General features: G+C 46.1%; 9 non-coding genes across 9 annotated transcripts; all 9 read left to right on the top strand.

Moving 5' to 3' along the window:
- The first annotated feature begins 1,174 nt into the window (after nucleotides 1-1,174).
- Nucleotides 1,175-1,365, top strand: LOC130303571 (U2 spliceosomal RNA). Its single transcript, XR_008853616.1, has one exon. It is a non-coding gene; the product is annotated as a U2 spliceosomal RNA (small nuclear RNA).
- Nucleotides 1,366-3,455: 2,090 nt separating this feature from the next.
- Nucleotides 3,456-3,646, top strand: LOC130303572 (U2 spliceosomal RNA). Its single transcript, XR_008853617.1, has one exon. It is a non-coding gene; the product is annotated as a U2 spliceosomal RNA (small nuclear RNA).
- A 2,087-nt stretch (nucleotides 3,647-5,733) lies between these two features.
- On the top strand, nucleotides 5,734-5,924 carry LOC130303574 (U2 spliceosomal RNA). The gene has a single exon (XR_008853619.1). It is a non-coding gene; the product is annotated as a U2 spliceosomal RNA (small nuclear RNA).
- A 2,092-nt stretch (nucleotides 5,925-8,016) lies between these two features.
- LOC130303575 (U2 spliceosomal RNA) lies at nucleotides 8,017-8,207 on the top strand. The gene has a single exon (XR_008853620.1). It is a non-coding gene; the product is annotated as a U2 spliceosomal RNA (small nuclear RNA).
- Nucleotides 8,208-10,299: 2,092 nt separating this feature from the next.
- LOC130303602 (U2 spliceosomal RNA) lies at nucleotides 10,300-10,493 on the top strand. The gene has a single exon (XR_008853647.1). It is a non-coding gene; the product is annotated as a U2 spliceosomal RNA (small nuclear RNA).
- Nucleotides 10,494-12,577: 2,084 nt separating this feature from the next.
- LOC130303576 (U2 spliceosomal RNA) lies at nucleotides 12,578-12,768 on the top strand. The gene has a single exon (XR_008853621.1). It is a non-coding gene; the product is annotated as a U2 spliceosomal RNA (small nuclear RNA).
- Nucleotides 12,769-14,861: 2,093 nt separating this feature from the next.
- Nucleotides 14,862-15,052, top strand: LOC130303577 (U2 spliceosomal RNA). Its single transcript, XR_008853622.1, has one exon. It is a non-coding gene; the product is annotated as a U2 spliceosomal RNA (small nuclear RNA).
- A 2,091-nt stretch (nucleotides 15,053-17,143) lies between these two features.
- LOC130303578 (U2 spliceosomal RNA) lies at nucleotides 17,144-17,334 on the top strand. The gene has a single exon (XR_008853623.1). It is a non-coding gene; the product is annotated as a U2 spliceosomal RNA (small nuclear RNA).
- Nucleotides 17,335-19,424: 2,090 nt separating this feature from the next.
- LOC130303579 (U2 spliceosomal RNA) lies at nucleotides 19,425-19,615 on the top strand. Its single transcript, XR_008853624.1, has one exon. It is a non-coding gene; the product is annotated as a U2 spliceosomal RNA (small nuclear RNA).
- The last annotated feature ends 359 nt before the right edge of the window (nucleotides 19,616-19,974 follow it).

The raw sequence follows: 19,974 nt of genomic DNA on the forward strand, positions 1-19,974 counted from the left end.
TGCGACAAATTCAGACAGGAAAAATCAGTATAAATCCTTAGAAAATTATCCCCCAGTGTCTCCATCTGCTGGCGGTATTGAATAAGCATTGCTGCACTGATGGGGTATGCATTAGACGAAAAAAAAGAAGAAAAAGAAGAATAATACGCCCAGAAAAGAGGCGAAAAGGAGAAAAACGTAAAAAAACGTGAAAAAAAAGTAAGAGGAAGAGAAGGGAAAAAAAGGTGGAAATGGGTTTAAAAGTGATTTCGGCGGAGAATATATATATATATATATATATATATATATATATATATATATATGCGCACACACACACATAGATATAAACGTATTCTCCGTTGAGATATTGCAGCCGCTGCTGTGTCCAGGCCCAGGAGCCTTAGCACTGTGCTGTGATGTCACTCAATACCACTGACATCACTAGGTGTAAACAACATCTCTCCTTTGCTGTGTATGTGACTATGGAGCTGTTTGGTGATGTCGTCTATTACGGCCTTCATAGAAGCAACAGGAGATTGTTGCATCCATCTTGAACCCTCAGAACTACAGTGCTATGATGTCACTCACTTCCACAGGCCTTGCAGAGTGTAAACAACAACAACCCAGCTTTGTTGTGTATGTAACCAAAGGGATTTGTGATGTCACCTAGAACCTTCACAGCAGCGACAGCTTTATGAGGAGCATCAGCACTGCTCTGCCTGAGCAGAACCATCACCGCCATAGGTTGTCAAATAACCCGGATTTAACCCACACAGGTAAGTCCAATGGGGTGCAGGCATGTCCTCTATGCTTACAGCTTCCCGTGGGTGTTGGTTTGATACCGTTTGGGGACAGCCAAGGAGGCATCTGCAGGCAACAAAGGTAGGTGTGTGCTTGTGTGTGTGTTTCCTATGCAGATCCTAAGCCCAGTGTCACATGCAAGTAGGAGGAGTAAGAAGGGTTCCTGGCAAATCCGGGTTATGGATTGCATTTAAAAAGGCCCCGTGGGAGTGCAATGGGCCCCTGTCTTGCTGCTTAGCAATAATGGTATGGGTTTAGGTTCTGCTGTGTGTACTGGTGGTTGACTGCCCCCCAGCCCAGAGTGTGCATGGAAAATTGTCTGGCAGCCTCCCTGACAGCAAGCAGTGATAGTGCCCATGAAGGGGACCTTGTTGGGCCCGCCCCTTTCACGGTTATCGCTTCTCGGCCTTTTGGCTAAGATCAAGTGTAGTATCTGTTCTTATCAGTTTAATATCTGATACGTCCCCTATCTGGGGACCATATATTAAATGGATTTTTGAGAACGGGGGCCGATTTCGAAGCTTGCTTCCGTCGCCCTATGCATTGACCCGATATGGCAGTATCTTCGGGTACAGTGCACCACCCCCTTACAGGGTTAAAAAGAAAGATTCCTACTTTCATTGCTACCTGCTTGCTGGCTAGCCAGCTAGCCAGCCCTGTGGGCCTTGCTGCTGCTGCAGCCAATAAACAAAAGGTGGTGCTGCTGCTGCTTCTGCTGCTTCTGCTTCTGCTTGTGTCTGGCCCCTGTTGGAGCGTCCAGGCACAGGACTTCTGCTGCTGCTGACTAAATGGCCTCCTTAATTGGATCATTTGAGTAGCCAGCACACCTGTGCAGGTAGGGCATGACATGATAGGCAGCTGCCTTGATAGCGGGTGGGTGCTGAATGTTCCTAATTGACAAAATAAGATTAATGCTTATGAAGAAATATAAAATCTCATCCCTTCCCCAATATCGCGCCACACCCCTACCCCTTAATTCCCTGGTTGAACGTGATGGACATATGTCTTTTTTCGACCGTACTAACTATGTAACTATGTAACATAACATGGGGGGGGGGGGGTCTCCTGGCTGTTCACACAGGTGTGTCATTGCTGTACATTGACCATGCATTGCTTCTGTGGTATTGCAAAGGCAAAGACAAATGCTTCCAGCCATCCATTGCACTAATGGATTGGTCATCAGCTGGCTGTCTATGTCCCGCATCAATATAGACCAAAGTACAGAGGGTTAGGCTATGCTATTGTGCACCTACCTGATGCATCAGAAGGTGCGAGGCCCTTGCTAAATTCTGTGCACAGACTTTGAGATCTATGCTTTAGACTGTATCTAAACCTGCTCCAACATGGACTGACATTCTGGCCTACTTTCAGCCGATGCGACTTGTCTGTCGCTGAACAGTCGCTTTTTATGTATTCAGCACCTATGTATAATGTTGTAAAAATGCTCTAGAAGCTAAAGTCGCAGAAATGTCACACATATTTGGCCTGCAACTTTCTGTGCGACAAATTCAGACAGGAAAAATCAGTATAAATCCTTAGAAAATTATCCCCCAGTGTCTCCATCTGCTGGCGGTATTGAATAAGCATTGCTGCACTGATGGGGTATGCATTAGACGAAAAAAAAGAAGAAAAAGAAGAATAATACGCCCAGAAAAGAGGCGAAAAGGAGAAAAACGTAAAAAAACGTGAAAAAAAAGTAAGAGGAAGAGAAGGGAAAAAAAGGTGGAAATGGGTTTAAAAGTGATTTCGGCGGAGAAATATATATATATATATATATATATATATATATATATATATATATATGCGCACACACACACATAGATATAAACGTATTCTCCGTTGAGATATTGCAGCCGCTGCTGTGTCCAGGCCCAGGAGCCTTAGCACTGTGCTGTGATGTCACTCAATACCACTGACATCACTAGGTGTAAACAACATCTCTCCTTTGCTGTGTATGTGACTATGGAGCTGTTTGGTGATGTCGTCTATTACGGCCTTCATAGAAGCAACAGGAGATTGTTGCATCCATCTTGAACCCTCAGAACTACAGTGCTATGATGTCACTCACTTCCACAGGCCTTGCAGAGTGTAAACAACAACAACCCAGCTTTGTTGTGTATGTAACCAAAGGGATTTGTGATGTCACCTAGAACCTTCACAGCAGCGACAGCTTTATGAGGAGCATCAGCACTGCTCTGCCTGAGCAGAACCATCACCGCCATAGGTTGTCAAATAACCCGGATTTAACCCACACAGGTAAGTCCAATGGGGTGCAGGCATGTCCTCTATGCTTACAGCTTCCCGTGGGTGTTGGTTTGATACCGTTTGGGGACAGCCAAGGAGGCATCTGCAGGCAACAAAGGTAGGTGTGTGCTTGTGTGTGTGTTTCCTATGCAGATCCTAAGCCCAGTGTCACATGCAAGTAGGAGGAGTAAGAAGGGTTCCTGGCAAATCCGGGTTATGGATTGCATTTAAAAAGGCCCCGTGGGAGTGCAATGGGCCCCTGTCTTGCTGCTTAGCAATAATGGTATGGGTTTAGGTTCTGCTGTGTGTACTGGTGGTTGACTGCCCCCCAGCCCAGAGTGTGCATGGAAAATTGTCTGGCAGCCTCCCTGACAGCAAGCAGTGATAGTGCCCATGAAGGGGACCTTGTTGGGCCCGCCCCTTTCACGGTTATCGCTTCTCGGCCTTTTGGCTAAGATCAAGTGTAGTATCTGTTCTTATCAGTTTAATATCTGATACGTCCCCTATCTGGGGACCATATATTAAATGGATTTTTGAGAACGGGGGCCGATTTCGAAGCTTGCTTCCGTCGCCCTATGCATTGACCCGATATGGCAGTATCTTCGGGTACAGTGCACCACCCCCTTACAGGGTTAAAAAGAAAGATTCCTACTTTCATTGCTACCTGCTTGCTGGCTAGCCAGCTAGCCAGCCCTGTGGGCCTTGCTGCTGCTGCAGCCAATAAACAAAAGGTGGTGCTGCTGCTGCTTCTGCTGCTTCTGCTTCTGCTTGTGTCTGGCCCCTGTTGGAGCGTCCAGGCACAGGACTTCTGCTGCTGCTGACTAAATGGCCTCCTTAATTGGATCATTTGAGTAGCCAGCACACCTGTGCAGGTAGGGCATGACATGATAGGCAGCTGCCTTGATAGCGGGTGGGTGCTGAATGTTCCTAATTGACAAAATAAGATTAATGCTTATGAAGAAATATAAAATCTCATCCCTTCCCCAATATCGCGCCACACCCCTACCCCTTAATTCCCTGGTTGAACGTGATGGACATATGTCTTTTTTCGACCGTACTAACTATGTAACTATGTAACATAACATGGGGGGGGGGGGGGTCTCCTGGCTGTTCACACAGGTGTGTCATTGCTGTACATTGACCATGCATTGCTTCTGTGGTATTGCAAAGGCAAAGACAAATGCTTCCAGCCATCCATTGCACTAATGGATTGGTCATCAGCTGGCTGTCTATGTCCCGCATCAATATAGACCAAAGTACAGAGGGTTAGGCTATGCTATTGTGCACCTACCTGATGCATCAGAAGGTGCGAGGCCCTTGCTAAATTCTGTGCACAGACTTTGAGATCTATGCTTTAGACTGTATCTAAACCTGCTCCAACATGGACTGACATTCTGGCCTACTTTCAGCCGATGCGACTTGTCTGTCGCTGAACAGTCGCTTTTTATGTATTCAGCACCTATGTATAATGTTGTAAAAATGCTCTAGAAGCTAAAGTCGCAGAAATGTCACACATATTTGGCCTGCAACTTTCTGTGCGACAAATTCAGACAGGAAAAATCAGTATAAATCCTTAGAAAATTATCCCCCAGTGTCTCCATCTGCTGGCGGTATTGAATAAGCATTGCTGCACTGATGGGGTATGCATTAGACGAAAAAAAAGAAGAAAAAGAAGAATAATACGCCCAGAAAAGAGGCGAAAAGGAGAAAAACGTAAAAAAACGTGAAAAAAAAGTAAGAGGAAGAGAAGGGAAAAAAAGGTGGAAATGGGTTTAAAAGTGATTTCGGCGGAGATATATATATATATATATATATATATATATATATATATATATATGCGCACACACACACATAGATATAAACGTATTCTCCGTTGAGATATTGCAGCCGCTGCTGTGTCCAGGCCCAGGAGCCTTAGCACTGTGCTGTGATGTCACTCAATACCACTGACATCACTAGGTGTAAACAACATCTCTCCTTTGCTGTGTATGTGACTATGGAGCTGTTTGGTGATGTCGTCTATTACGGCCTTCATAGAAGCAACAGGAGATTGTTGCATCCATCTTGAACCCTCAGAACTACAGTGCTATGATGTCACTCACTTCCACAGGCCTTGCAGAGTGTAAACAACAACAACCCAGCTTTGTTGTGTATGTAACCAAAGGGATTTGTGATGTCACCTAGAACCTTCACAGCAGCGACAGCTTTATGAGGAGCATCAGCACTGCTCTGCCTGAGCAGAACCATCACCGCCATAGGTTGTCAAATAACCCGGATTTAACCCACACAGGTAAGTCCAATGGGGTGCAGGCATGTCCTCTATGCTTACAGCTTCCCGTGGGTGTTGGTTTGATACCGTTTGGGGACAGCCAAGGAGGCATCTGCAGGCAACAAAGGTAGGTGTGTGCTTGTGTGTGTGTTTCCTATGCAGATCCTAAGCCCAGTGTCACATGCAAGTAGGAGGAGTAAGAAGGGTTCCTGGCAAATCCGGGTTATGGATTGCATTTAAAAAGGCCCCGTGGGAGTGCAATGGGCCCCTGTCTTGCTGCTTAGCAATAATGGTATGGGTTTAGGTTCTGCTGTGTGTACTGGTGGTTGACTGCCCCCCAGCCCAGAGTGTGCATGGAAAATTGTCTGGCAGCCTCCCTGACAGCAAGCAGTGATAGTGCCCATGAAGGGGACCTTGTTGGGCCCGCCCCTTTCACGGTTATCGCTTCTCGGCCTTTTGGCTAAGATCAAGTGTAGTATCTGTTCTTATCAGTTTAATATCTGATACGTCCCCTATCTGGGGACCATATATTAAATGGATTTTTGAGAACGGGGGCCGATTTCGAAGCTTGCTTCCGTCGCCCTATGCATTGACCCGATATGGCAGTATCTTCGGGTACAGTGCACCACCCCCTTACAGGGTTAAAAAGAAAGATTCCTACTTTCATTGCTACCTGCTTGCTGGCTAGCCAGCTAGCCAGCCCTGTGGGCCTTGCTGCTGCTGCAGCCAATAAACAAAAGGTGGTGCTGCTGCTGCTTCTGCTGCTTCTGCTTCTGCTTGTGTCTGGCCCCTGTTGGAGCGTCCAGGCACAGGACTTCTGCTGCTGCTGACTAAATGGCCTCCTTAATTGGATCATTTGAGTAGCCAGCACACCTGTGCAGGTAGGGCATGACATGATAGGCAGCTGCCTTGATAGCGGGTGGGTGCTGAATGTTCCTAATTGACAAAATAAGATTAATGCTTATGAAGAAATATAAAATCTCATCCCTTCCCCAATATCGCGCCACACCCCTACCCCTTAATTCCCTGGTTGAACGTGATGGACATATGTCTTTTTTCGACCGTACTAACTATGTAACTATGTAACATAACATGGGGGGGGGGGGGGTCTCCTGGCTGTTCACACAGGTGTGTCATTGCTGTACATTGACCATGCATTGCTTCTGTGGTATTGCAAAGGCAAAGACAAATGCTTCCAGCCATCCATTGCACTAATGGATTGGTCATCAGCTGGCTGTCTATGTCCCGCATCAATATAGACCAAAGTACAGAGGGTTAGGCTATGCTATTGTGCACCTACCTGATGCATCAGAAGGTGCGAGGCCCTTGCTAAATTCTGTGCACAGACTTTGAGATCTATGCTTTAGACTGTATCTAAACCTGCTCCAACATGGACTGACATTCTGGCCTACTTTCAGCCGATGCGACTTGTCTGTCGCTGAACAGTCGCTTTTTATGTATTCAGCACCTATGTATAATGTTGTAAAAATGCTCTAGAAGCTAAAGTCGCAGAAATGTCACACATATTTGGCCTGCAACTTTCTGTGCGACAAATTCAGACAGGAAAAATCAGTATAAATCCTTAGAAAATTATCCCCCAGTGTCTCCATCTGCTGGCGGTATTGAATAAGCATTGCTGCACTGATGGGGTATGCATTAGACGAAAAAAAAGAAGAAAAAGAAGAATAATACGCCCAGAAAAGAGGCGAAAAGGAGAAAAACGTAAAAAAACGTGAAAAAAAAGTAAGAGGAAGAGAAGGGAAAAAAAGGTGGAAATGGGTTTAAAAGTGATTTCGGCGGAGAAATATATATATATATATATATATATATATATATATATATATATATATATATGCGCACACACACACATAGATATAAACGTATTCTCCGTTGAGATATTGCAGCCGCTGCTGTGTCCAGGCCCAGGAGCCTTAGCACTGTGCTGTGATGTCACTCAATACCACTGACATCACTAGGTGTAAACAACATCTCTCCTTTGCTGTGTATGTGACTATGGAGCTGTTTGGTGATGTCGTCTATTACGGCCTTCATAGAAGCAACAGGAGATTGTTGCATCCATCTTGAACCCTCAGAACTACAGTGCTATGATGTCACTCACTTCCACAGGCCTTGCAGAGTGTAAACAACAACAACCCAGCTTTGTTGTGTATGTAACCAAAGGGATTTGTGATGTCACCTAGAACCTTCACAGCAGCGACAGCTTTATGAGGAGCATCAGCACTGCTCTGCCTGAGCAGAACCATCACCGCCATAGGTTGTCAAATAACCCGGATTTAACCCACACAGGTAAGTCCAATGGGGTGCAGGCATGTCCTCTATGCTTACAGCTTCCCGTGGGTGTTGGTTTGATACCGTTTGGGGACAGCCAAGGAGGCATCTGCAGGCAACAAAGGTAGGTTGCTTGTGTGTGTGTTTCCTATGCAGATCCTAAGCCCAGTGTCACATGCAAGTAGGAGGAGTAAGAAGGGTTCCTGGCAAATCCGGGTTATGGATTGCATTTAAAAAGGCCCCGTGGGAGTGCAATGGGCCCCTGTCTTGCTGCTTAGCAATAATGGTATGGGTTTAGGTTCTGCTGTGTGTACTGGTGGTTGACTGCCCCCCAGCCCAGAGTGTGCATGGAAAATTGTCTGGCAGCCTCCCTGACAGCAAGCAGTGATAGTGCCCATGAAGGGGACCTTGTTGGGCCCGCCCCTTTCACGGTTATCGCTTCTCGGCCTTTTGGCTAAGATCAAGTGTAGTATCTGTTCTTATCAGTTTAATATCTGATACGTCCCCTATCTGGGGACCATATATTAAATGGATTTTTGAGAACGGGGGCCGATTTCGAAGCTTGCTTCCGTCGCCCTATGCATTGACCCGATATGGCAGTATCTTCGGGTACAGTGCACCACCCCCTTACAGGGTTAAAAAGAAAGATTCCTACTTTCATTGCTACCTGCTTGCTGGCTAGCCAGCTAGCCAGCCCTGTGGGCCTTGCTGCTGCTGCAGCCAATAAACAAAAGGTGGTGCTGCTGCTGCTTCTGCTGCTTCTGCTTCTGCTTGTGTCTGGCCCCTGTTGGAGCGTCCAGGCACAGGACTTCTGCTGCTGCTGACTAAATGGCCTCCTTAATTGGATCATTTGAGTAGCCAGCACACCTGTGCAGGTAGGGCATGACATGATAGGCAGCTGCCTTGATAGCGGGTGGGTGCTGAATGTTCCTAATTGACAAAATAAGATTAATGCTTATGAAGAAATATAAAATCTCATCCCTTCCCCAATATCGCGCCACACCCCTACCCCTTAATTCCCTGGTTGAACGTGATGGACATATGTCTTTTTTCGACCGTACTAACTATGTAACTATGTAACATAACATGGGGGGGGGGGGGTCTCCTGGCTGTTCACACAGGTGTGTCATTGCTGTACATTGACCATGCATTGCTTCTGTGGTATTGCAAAGGCAAAGACAAATGCTTCCAGCCATCCATTGCACTAATGGATTGGTCATCAGCTGGCTGTCTATGTCCCGCATCAATATAGACCAAAGTACAGAGGGTTAGGCTATGCTATTGTGCACCTACCTGATGCATCAGAAGGTGCGAGGCCCTTGCTAAATTCTGTGCACAGACTTTGAGATCTATGCTTTAGACTGTATCTAAACCTGCTCCAACATGGACTGACATTCTGGCCTACTTTCAGCCGATGCGACTTGTCTGTCGCTGAACAGTCGCTTTTTATGTATTCAGCACCTATGTATAATGTTGTAAAAATGCTCTAGAAGCTAAAGTCGCAGAAATGTCACACATATTTGGCCTGCAACTTTCTGTGCGACAAATTCAGACAGGAAAAATCAGTATAAATCCTTAGAAAATTATCCCCCAGTGTCTCCATCTGCTGGCGGTATTGAATAAGCATTGCTGCACTGATGGGGTATGCATTAGACGAAAAAAAAGAAGAAAAAGAAGAATAATACGCCCAGAAAAGAGGCGAAAAGGAGAAAAACGTAAAAAAACGTGAAAAAAAAGTAAGAGGAAGAGAAGGGAAAAAAAGGTGGAAATGGGTTTAAAAGTGATTTCGGCGGAGAAATATATATATATATATATATATATATATATATATATATATATATATATGCGCACACACACACATAGATATAAACGTATTCTCCGTTGAGATATTGCAGCCGCTGCTGTGTCCAGGCCCAGGAGCCTTAGCACTGTGCTGTGATGTCACTCAATACCACTGACATCACTAGGTGTAAACAACATCTCTCCTTTGCTGTGTATGTGACTATGGAGCTGTTTGGTGATGTCGTCTATTACGGCCTTCATAGAAGCAACAGGAGATTGTTGCATCCATCTTGAACCCTCAGAACTACAGTGCTATGATGTCACTCACTTCCACAGGCCTTGCAGAGTGTAAACAACAACAACCCAGCTTTGTTGTGTATGTAACCAAAGGGATTTGTGATGTCACCTAGAACCTTCACAGCAGCGACAGCTTTATGAGGAGCATCAGCACTGCTCTGCCTGAGCAGAACCATCACCGCCATAGGTTGTCAAATAACCCGGATTTAACCCACACAGGTAAGTCCAATGGGGTGCAGGCATGTCCTCTATGCTTACAGCTTCCCGTGGGTGTTGGTTTGATACCGTTTGGGGACAGCCAAGGAGGCATCTGCAGGCAACAAAGGTAGGTGTGTGCTTGTGTGTGTGTTTCCTATGCAGATCCTAAGCCCAGTGTCACATGCAAGTAGGAGGAGTAAGAAGGGTTCCTGGCAAATCCGGGTTATGGATTGCATTTAAAAAGGCCCCGTGGGAGTGCAATGGGCCCCTGTCTTGCTGCTTAGCAATAATGGTATGGGTTTAGGTTCTGCTGTGTGTACTGGTGGTTGACTGCCCCCCAGCCCAGAGTGTGCATGGAAAATTGTCTGGCAGCCTCCCTGACAGCAAGCAGTGATAGTGCCCATGAAGGGGACCTTGTTGGGCCCGCCCCTTTCACGGTTATCGCTTCTCGGCCTTTTGGCTAAGATCAAGTGTAGTATCTGTTCTTATCAGTTTAATATCTGATACGTCCCCTATCTGGGGACCATATATTAAATGGATTTTTGAGAACGGGGGCCGATTTCGAAGCTTGCTTCCGTCGCCCTATGCATTGACCCGATGATATGGCAGTATCTTCGGGTACAGTGCACCACCCCCTTACAGGGTTAAAAAGAAAGATTCCTACTTTCATTGCTACCTGCTTGCTGGCTAGCCAGCTAGCCAGCCCTGTGGGCCTTGCTGCTGCTGCAGCCAATAAACAAAAGGTGGTGCTGCTGCTGCTTCTGCTTCTGCTTGTGTCTGGCCCCTGTTGGAGCGTCCAGGCACAGGACTTCTGCTGCTGCTGACTAAATGGCCTCCTTAATTGGATCATTTGAGTAGCCAGCACACCTGTGCAGGTAGGGCATGACATGATAGGCAGCTGCCTTGATAGCGGGTGGGTGCTGAATGTTCCTAATTGACAAAATAAGATTAATGCTTATGAAGAAATATAAAATCTCATCCCTTCCCCAATATCGCGCCACACCCCTACCCCTTAATTCCCTGGTTGAACGTGATGGACATATGTCTTTTTTCGACCGTACTAACTATGTAACTATGTAACATAACATGGGGGGGGGGGGGGTCTCCTGGCTGTTCACACAGGTGTGTCATTGCTGTACATTGACCATGCATTGCTTCTGTGGTATTGCAAAGGCAAAGACAAATGCTTCCAGCCATCCATTGCACTAATGGATTGGTCATCAGCTGGCTGTCTATGTCCCGCATCAATATAGACCAAAGTACAGAGGGTTAGGCTATGCTATTGTGCACCTACCTGATGCATCAGAAGGTGCGAGGCCCTTGCTAAATTCTGTGCACAGACTTTGAGATCTATGCTTTAGACTGTATCTAAACCTGCTCCAACATGGACTGACATTCTGGCCTACTTTCAGCCGATGCGACTTGTCTGTCGCTGAACAGTCGCTTTTTATGTATTCAGCACCTATGTATAATGTTGTAAAAATGCTCTAGAAGCTAAAGTCGCAGAAATGTCACACATATTTGGCCTGCAACTTTCTGTGCGACAAATTCAGACAGGAAAAATCAGTATAAATCCTTAGAAAATTATCCCCCAGTGTCTCCATCTGCTGGCGGTATTGAATAAGCATTGCTGCACTGATGGGGTATGCATTAGACGAAAAAAAAGAAGAAAAAGAAGAATAATACGCCCAGAAAAGAGGCGAAAAGGAGAAAAACGTAAAAAAACGTGAAAAAAAAGTAAGAGGAAGAGAAGGGAAAAAAAGGTGGAAATGGGTTTAAAAGTGATTTCGGCGGAGAAATATATATATATATATATATATATATATATATATATATATATATATATGCGCACACACACACATAGATATAAACGTATTCTCCGTTGAGATATTGCAGCCGCTGCTGTGTCCAGGCCCAGGAGCCTTAGCACTGTGCTGTGATGTCACTCAATACCACTGACATCACTAGGTGTAAACAACATCTCTCCTTTGCTGTGTATGTGACTATGGAGCTGTTTGGTGATGTCGTCTATTACGGCCTTCATAGAAGCAACAGGAGATTGTTGCATCCATCTTGAACCCTCAGAACTACAGTGCTATGATGTCACTCACTTCCACAGGCCTTGCAGAGTGTAAACAACAACAACCCAGCTTTGTTGTGTATGTAACCAAAGGGATTTGTGATGTCACCTAGAACCTTCACAGCAGCGACAGCTTTATGAGGAGCATCAGCACTGCTCTGCCTGAGCAGAACCATCACCGCCATAGGTTGTCAAATAACCCGGATTTAACCCACACAGGTAAGTCCAATGGGGTGCAGGCATGTCCTCTATGCTTACAGCTTCCCGTGGGTGTTGGTTTGATACCGTTTGGGGACAGCCAAGGAGGCATCTGCAGGCAACAAAGGTAGGTGTGTGCTTGTGTGTGTGTTTCCTATGCAGATCCTAAGCCCAGTGTCACATGCAAGTAGGAGGAGTAAGAAGGGTTCCTGGCAAATCCGGGTTATGGATTGCATTTAAAAAGGCCCCGTGGGAGTGCAATGGGCCCCTGTCTTGCTGCTTAGCAATAATGGTATGGGTTTAGGTTCTGCTGTGTGTACTGGTGGTTGACTGCCCCCCAGCCCAGAGTGTGCATGGAAAATTGTCTGGCAGCCTCCCTGACAGCAAGCAGTGATAGTGCCCATGAAGGGGACCTTGTTGGGCCCGCCCCTTTCACGGTTATCGCTTCTCGGCCTTTTGGCTAAGATCAAGTGTAGTATCTGTTCTTATCAGTTTAATATCTGATACGTCCCCTATCTGGGGACCATATATTAAATGGATTTTTGAGAACGGGGGCCGATTTCGAAGCTTGCTTCCGTCGCCCTATGCATTGACCCGATATGGCAGTATCTTCGGGTACAGTGCACCACCCCCTTACAGGGTTAAAAAGAAAGATTCCTACTTTCATTGCTACCTGCTTGCTGGCTAGCCAGCTAGCCAGCCCTGTGGGCCTTGCTGCTGCTGCAGCCAATAAACAAAAGGTGGTGCTGCTGCTGCTTCTGCTGCTTCTGCTTCTGCTTGTGTCTGGCCCCTGTTGGAGCGTCCAGGCACAGGACTTCTGCTGCTGCTGACTAAATGGCCTCCTTAATTGGATCATTTGAGTAGCCAGCACACCTGTGCAGGTAGGGCATGACATGATAGGCAGCTGCCTTGATAGCGGGTGGGTGCTGAATGTTCCTAATTGACAAAATAAGATTAATGCTTATGAAGAAATATAAAATCTCATCCCTTCCCCAATATCGCGCCACACCCCTACCCCTTAATTCCCTGGTTGAACGTGATGGACATATGTCTTTTTTCGACCGTACTAACTATGTAACTATGTAACATAACATGGGGGGGGGGGGGGTCTCCTGGCTGTTCACACAGGTGTGTCATTGCTGTACATTGACCATGCATTGCTTCTGTGGTATTGCAAAGGCAAAGACAAATGCTTCCAGCCATCCATTGCACTAATGGATTGGTCATCAGCTGGCTGTCTATGTCCCGCATCAATATAGACCAAAGTACAGAGGGTTAGGCTATGCTATTGTGCACCTACCTGATGCATCAGAAGGTGCGAGGCCCTTGCTAAATTCTGTGCACAGACTTTGAGATCTATGCTTTAGACTGTATCTAAACCTGCTCCAACATGGACTGACATTCTGGCCTACTTTCAGCCGATGCGACTTGTCTGTCGCTGAACAGTCGCTTTTTATGTATTCAGCACCTATGTATAATGTTGTAAAAATGCTCTAGAAGCTAAAGTCGCAGAAATGTCACACATATTTGGCCTGCAACTTTCTGTGCGACAAATTCAGACAGGAAAAATCAGTATAAATCCTTAGAAAATTATCCCCCAGTGTCTCCATCTGCTGGCGGTATTGAATAAGCATTGCTGCACTGATGGGGTATGCATTAGACGAAAAAAAAGAAGAAAAAGAAGAATAATACGCCCAGAAAAGAGGCGAAAAGGAGAAAAACGTAAAAAAACGTGAAAAAAAAGTAAGAGGAAGAGAAGGGAAAAAAAGGTGGAAATGGGTTTAAAAGTGATTTCGGCGGAGAAATATATATATATATATATATATATATATATATATATATATATATATATGCGCACACACACACATAGATATAAACGTATTCTCCGTTGAGATATTGCAGCCGCTGCTGTGTCCAGGCCCAGGAGCCTTAGCACTGTGCTGTGATGTCACTCAATACCACTGACATCACTAGGTGTAAACAACATCTCTCCTTTGCTGTGTATGTGACTATGGAGCTGTTTGGTGATGTCGTCTATTACGGCCTTCATAGAAGCAACAGGAGATTGTTGCATCCATCTTGAACCCTCAGAACTACAGTGCTATGATGTCACTCACTTCCACAGGCCTTGCAGAGTGTAAACAACAACAACCCAGCTTTGTTGTGTATGTAACCAAAGGGATTTGTGATGTCACCTAGAACCTTCACAGCAGCGACAGCTTTATGAGGAGCATCAGCACTGCTCTGCCTGAGCAGAACCATCACCGCCATAGGTTGTCAAATAACCCGGATTTAACCCACACAGGTAAGTCCAATGGGGTGCAGGCATGTCCTCTATGCTTACAGCTTCCCGTGGGTGTTGGTTTGATACCGTTTGGGGACAGCCAAGGAGGCATCTGCAGGCAACAAAGGTAGGTGTGTGCTTGTGTGTGTGTTTCCTATGCAGATCCTAAGCCCAGTGTCACATGCAAGTAGGAGGAGTAAGAAGGGTTCCTGGCAAATCCGGGTTATGGATTGCATTTAAAAAGGCCCCGTGGGAGTGCAATGGGCCCCTGTCTTGCTGCTTAGCAATAATGGTATGGGTTTAGGTTCTGCTGTGTGTACTGGTGGTTGACTGCCCCCCAGCCCAGAGTGTGCATGGAAAATTGTCTGGCAGCCTCCCTGACAGCAAGCAGTGATAGTGCCCATGAAGGGGACCTTGTTGGGCCCGCCCCTTTCACGGTTATCGCTTCTCGGCCTTTTGGCTAAGATCAAGTGTAGTATCTGTTCTTATCAGTTTAATATCTGATACGTCCCCTATCTGGGGACCATATATTAAATGGATTTTTGAGAACGGGGGCCGATTTCGAAGCTTGCTTCCGTCGCCCTATGCATTGACCCGATATGGCAGTATCTTCGGGTACAGTGCACCACCCCCTTACAGGGTTAAAAAGAAAGATTCCTACTTTCATTGCTACCTGCTTGCTGGCTAGCCAGCTAGCCAGCCCTGTGGGCCTTGCTGCTGCTGCAGCCAATAAACAAAAGGTGGTGCTGCTGCTGCTTCTGCTGCTTCTGCTTCTGCTTGTGTCTGGCCCCTGTTGGAGCGTCCAGGCACAGGACTTCTGCTGCTGCTGACTAAATGGCCTCCTTAATTGGATCATTTGAGTAGCCAGCACACCTGTGCAGGTAGGGCATGACATGATAGGCAGCTGCCTTGATAGCGGGTGGGTGCTGAATGTTCCTAATTGACAAAATAAGATTAATGCTTATGAAGAAATATAAAATCTCATCCCTTCCCCAATATCGCGCCACACCCCTACCCCTTAATTCCCTGGTTGAACGTGATGGACATATGTCTTTTTTCGACCGTACTAACTATGTAACTATGTAACATAACATGGGGGGGGGGGGGGTCTCCTGGCTGTTCACACAGGTGTGTCATTGCTGTACATTGACCATGCATTGCTTCTGTGGTATTGCAAAGGCAAAGACAAATGCTTCCAGCCATCCATTGCACTAATGGATTGGTCATCAGCTGGCTGTCTATGTCCCGCATCAATATAGACCAAAGTACAGAGGGTTAGGCTATGCTATTGTGCACCTACCTGATGCATCAGAAGGTGCGAGGCCCTTGCTAAATTCTGTGCACAGACTTTGAGATCTATGCTTTAGACTGTATCTAAACCTGCTCCAACATGGACTGACATTCTGGCCTACTTTCAGCCGATGCGACTTGTCTGTCGCTGAACAGTCGCTTTTTATGTATTCAGCACCTATGTATAATGTTGTAAAAATGCTCTAGAAGCTAAAGTCGCAGAAATGTCACACATATTTGGCCTGCAACTTTCTGTGCGACAAATTCAGACAGGAAAAATCAGTATAAATCCTTAGAAAATTATCCCCCAGTGTCTCCATCTGCTGGCGGTATTGAATAAGCATTGCTGCACTGATGGGGTATGCATTAGACGAAAAAAAAGAAGAAAAAGAAGAATAATACGCCCAGAAAAGAGGCGAAAAGGAGAAAAACGTAAAAAAACGTGAAAAAAAAGTAAGAGGAAGAGAAGGGAAAAAAAGGTGGAAATGGGTTTAAAAGTGATTTCGGCGGAGATATATATATATATATATATATATATATATATATATATATATATATATGCGCACACACACACATAGATATAAACGTATTCTCCGTTGAGATATTGCAGCCGCTGCTGTGTCCAGGCCCAGGAGCCTTAGCACTGTGCTGTGATGTCACTCAATACCACTGACATCACTAGGTGTAAACAACATCTCTCCTTTGCTGTGTATGTGACTATGGAGCTGTTTGGTGATGTCGTCTATTACGGCCTTCATAGAAGCAACAGGAGATTGTTGCATCCATCTTGAACCCTCAGAACTACAGTGCTATGATGTCACTCACTTCCACAGGCCTTGCAGAGTGTAAACAACAACAACCCAGCTTTGTTGTGTATGTAACCAAAGGGATTTGTGATGTCACCTAGAACCTTCACAGCAGCGACAGCTTTATGAGGAGCATCAGCACTGCTCTGCCTGAGCAGAACCATCACCGCCATAGGTTGTCAAATAACCCGGATTTAACCCACACAGGTAAGTCCAATGGGGTGCAGGCATGTCCTCTATGCTTACAGCTTCCCGTGGGTGTTGGTTTGATACCGTTTGGGGACAGCCAAGGAGGCATCTGCAGGCAACAAAGGTAGGTGTGTGCTTGTGTGTGTGTTTCCTATGCAGATCCTAAGCCCAGTGTCACATGCAAGTAGGAGGAGTAAGAAGGGTTCCTGGCAAATCCGGGTTATGGATTGCATTTAAAAAGGCCCCGTGGGAGTGCAATGGGCCCCTGTCTTGCTGCTTAGCAATAATGGTATGGGTTTAGGTTCTGCTGTGTGTACTGGTGGTTGACTGCCCCCCAGCCCAGAGTGTGCATGGAAAATTGTCTGGCAGCCTCCCTGACAGCAAGCAGTGATAGTGCCCATGAAGGGGACCTTGTTGGGCCCGCCCCTTTCACGGTTATCGCTTCTCGGCCTTTTGGCTAAGATCAAGTGTAGTATCTGTTCTTATCAGTTTAATATCTGATACGTCCCCTATCTGGGGACCATATATTAAATGGATTTTTGAGAACGGGGGCCGATTTCGAAGCTTGCTTCCGTCGCCCTATGCATTGACCCGATATGGCAGTATCTTCGGGTACAGTGCACCACCCCCTTACAGGGTTAAAAAGAAAGATTCCTACTTTCATTGCTACCTGCTTGCTGGCTAGCCAGCTAGCCAGCCCTGTGGGCCTTGCTGCTGCTGCAGCCAATAAACAAAAGGTGGTGCTGCTGCTGCTTCTGCTGCTTCTGCTTCTGCTTGTGTCTGGCCCCTGTTGGAGCGTCCAGGCACAGGACTTCTGCTGCTGCTGACTAAATGGCCTCCTTAATTGGATCATTTGAGTAGCCAGCACACCTGTGCAGGTAGGGCATGACATGATAGGCAGCTGCCTTGATAGCGGGTGGGTGCTGAATGTTCCTAATTGACAAAATAAGATTAATGCTTATGAAGAAATATAAAATCTCATCCCTTCCCCAATATCGCGCCACACCCCTACCCCTTAATTCCCTGGTTGAACGTGATGGACATATGTCTTTTTTCGACCGTACTAACTATGTAACTATGTAACATAACATGGGGGGGGGGGGGTCTCCTGGCTGTTCACACAGGTGTGTCATTGCTGTACATTGACCATGCATTGCTTCTGTGGTATTGCAAAGGCAAAGACAAATGCTTCCAGCCATCCATTGCACTAATGGATTGGTCATCAGCTGGCTGTCTATGTCCCGCATCAATATAGACCAAAGTACAGAGGGTTAGGCTATGCTATTGTGCACCTACCTGATGCATCAGAAGGTGCGAGGCCCTTGCTAAATTCTGTGCACAGACTTTGAGATCTATGCTTTAGACTGTATCTAAACCTGCTCCAACATGGACTGACATTCTGGCCTACTTTCAGCCGATGCGACTTGTCTGTCGCTGAACAGTCGCTTTTTATGTATTCAGCACCTATGTATAATGTTGTAAAAATGCTCTAGAAGCTAAAGTCGCAGAAATGTCACACATATTTGGCCTGCAACTTTCTGTGCGACAAATTCAGACAGGAAAAATCAGTATAAATCCTTAGAAAATTATCCCCCAGTGTCTCCATCTGCTGGCGGTATTGAATAAGCATTGCTGCACTGATGGGGTATGCATTAGACGAAAAAAAAGAAGAAAAAGAAGAATAATACGCCCAGAAAAGAGGCGAAAAGGAGAAAAACGTAAAAAAACGTGAAAAAAAAGTAAGAGGAAGAGAAGGGAAAAAAAGGTGGAAATGGGTTTAAAAGTGATTTCGGCGGAGAAATATATATATATATATATATATATATATATATATATATATATATATGCGCACACACACACATAGATATAAACGTATTCTCCGTTGAGATATTGCAGCCGCTGCTGTGTCCAGGCCCAGGAGCCTTAGCACTGTGCTGTGATGTCACTCAATACCACTGACATCACTAGGTGTAAACAACATCTCTCCTTTGCTGTGTATGTGACTATGGAGCTGTTTGGTGATGTCGTCTATTACGGCCTTCATAGAAGCAACAGGAGATTGTTGCATCCATCTTGAACCCTCAGAACTACAGTGCTATGATGTCACTCACTTCCACAGGCCTTGCAGAGTGTAAACAACAACAACCCAGCTTTGTTGTGTATGTAACCAAAGGGATTTGTGATGTCACCTAGAACCTTCACAGCAGCGACAGCTTTATGAGGAGCATCAGCACTGCTCTGCCTGAGCAGAACCATCACCGCCATAGGTTGTCAAATAACCCGGATTTAACCCACACAGGTAAGTCCAATGGGGTGCAGGCATGTCCTCTATGCTTACAGCTTCCCGTGGGTGTTGGTTTGATACCGTTTGGGGACAGCCAAGGAGGCATCTGCAGGCAACAAAGGTAGGTGTGTGCTTGTGTGTGTGTTTCCTATGCAGATCCTAAGCCCAGTGTCACATGCAAGTAGGAGGAGTAAGAAGGGTTCCTGGCAAATCCGGGTTATGGATTGCATTTAAAAAGGCCCCGTGGGAGTGCAATGGGCCCCTGTCTTGCTGCTTAGCAATAATGGTATGGGTTTAGGTTCTGCTGTGTGTACTGGTGGTTGACTGCCCCCCAGCCCAGAGTGTGCATGGAAAATTGTCTGGCAGCCTCCCTGACAGCAAGCAGTGATAGTGCCCATGAAGGGGACCTTGTTGGGCCCGCCCCTTTCACGGTTATCGCTTCTCGGCCTTTTGGCTAAGATCAAGTGTAGTATCTGTTCTTATCAGTTTAATATCTGATACGTCCCCTATCTGGGGACCATATATTAAATGGATTTTTGAGAACGGGGGCCGATTTCGAAGCTTGCTTCCGTCGCCCTATGCATTGACCCGATATGGCAGTATCTTCGGGTACAGTGCACCACCCCCTTACAGGGTTAAAAAGAAAGATTCCTACTTTCATTGCTACCTGCTTGCTGGCTAGCCAGCTAGCCAGCCCTGTGGGCCTTGCTGCTGCTGCAGCCAATAAACAAAAGGTGGTGCTGCTGCTGCTTCTGCTGCTTCTGCTTCTGCTTGTGTCTGGCCCCTGTTGGAGCGTCCAGGCACAGGACTTCTGCTGCTGCTGACTAAATGGCCTCCTTAATTGGATCATTTGAGTAGCCAGCACACCTGTGCAGGTAGGGCATGACATGATAGGCAGCTGCCTTGATAGCGGGTGGGTGCTGAATGTTCCTAATTGACAAAATAAGATTAATGCTTATGAAGAAATATAAAATCTCATCCCTT

Source organism: Hyla sarda, unplaced genomic scaffold (assembly GCF_029499605.1).
Source record: "Hyla sarda isolate aHylSar1 unplaced genomic scaffold, aHylSar1.hap1 scaffold_1233, whole genome shotgun sequence".
NCBI lineage: Eukaryota > Metazoa > Chordata > Amphibia > Anura > Hylidae > Hyla > Hyla sarda.